The 1,352-nt window shown below is 34.8% G+C and overlaps 1 non-coding gene across 1 annotated transcript; it reads right to left on the minus strand.

Annotated features, from left to right (window-relative positions):
- Positions 1-976: 976 nt before the first annotated feature.
- LOC148567658 (small nucleolar RNA R71) lies at positions 977-1,080 on the minus strand. Its single transcript, XR_015882220.1, has one exon. It is a non-coding gene; the product is annotated as a small nucleolar RNA R71 (small nucleolar RNA).
- Between the last annotated feature and the right edge of the window lie 272 nt (positions 1,081-1,352).

Below are 1,352 nucleotides of genomic sequence, written 5' to 3' on the forward strand. Positions count from 1 at the left end.
TACTTGACCTTTTGTTTTGATTTTAAAAGTTTTCTATTTCAATCATATCTTTTTCAAAACCACCTAACTACTTTTCTCTCTCCAATTTTTGAAAATCACTAACCACTTTTTTAAAATTTTTTTTCTAATTTTAATTTATTTTCTCTCTTAAATTTTGAATTATAACTAATAATTAAAATAAAAACAAAAATATTTTTATTTTCTTTTGAATTAATTTTCGAATACACTCTCTCTCTCATCTCCTTTTATTTATTTTATTTATTTACTAACACCTCTCTTCTTCTTATAATTCGAACCCTCTCCTCCTCTCTCTGTGTTCGAATTCTTCTTCTCCCTTCTTGATTCTATTTCTTCTATTCTTCTACTCACATAAAGGAATCTCTATACTGTGACATAGAGGATTCCTATTCTTTTATGTTCTCTTCTTTTTCATATGAGCAGGAACAAGGATAAGAACATTCTTGTTGAAGCTGATCCTGAACCTGAAAGGACTCTAAAGAGGAAGTTAAGAGAAGCTAAAGCACAAAACTCTAGAGAAGACCTAACAGAAATTTTCAAAAAAGAAGTAGAGATGGCAGCCGAAAATAACAATAATGGTGGAGATGCAAGGAAGATGCTTGGTGACTTTACTGCACCCACTTATGACTTCTATAGAAGAAGCATCTCAATTCCTGCAATTGGAGCAAACAACTTTGAGCTTAAGCCTCAATTAGTTTCTCTAATGCAACAGAATTACAAGTTTCATGGACTTCTATTGGACGATCCTCATCAGTTCTTAGCTGAATTCTTGCAAATCTGTGACACTGTTAAGACCAATAGGGTTAATCCTGAGGTCTACAGACTTATACTTTTTCCCTTTGATGTAAGAGACCGAGATAGGACATGGTTGGACTCACAACCTAAAGAAAGCCTGAACTCTTGAGAAAAGTTGGTCAATGCTTTCTTGGCCAAGTTCTTTTCACCTCAAAAGTTGAGCAAGCTTAGAGTGGAAGTCCAAACCTTCAGACAGAAGGAAGGTGAATCCCTCTATGAAGCTTGGGAAAGATACAAGCAATTTATCAGAAGGTGTCCTTCTGACATGTTTTCAGAATGGAGCATCTTATGTATATTCTATGATGGTCTGTCTGAATTGTCCAAGATGTCATTCGACCACTCTGCTGGTGGATCTCTTCATCTGAAGAAGACACCTGCAGAAGCCCAGGAACTCATTAAAATGGTTGTAAATAACCAGTTCATGTATGCTTCTGAATGAAATCCTGTGAATAATGGGATGACTCAGAAGAAAGGAGTTCTTGAGATTGATACTCTGAATGCAATATTGGCTTAGAATAAAATATTGACTCAGCAAGTCA

This window comes from Arachis ipaensis, chromosome B4 (assembly GCF_059453495.1).
Source record: "Arachis ipaensis isolate K30076 ecotype BB chromosome B4, ASM5945349v1, whole genome shotgun sequence".
In the NCBI taxonomy this organism is placed as follows: Eukaryota; Viridiplantae; Streptophyta; class Magnoliopsida; order Fabales; family Fabaceae; genus Arachis; species Arachis ipaensis.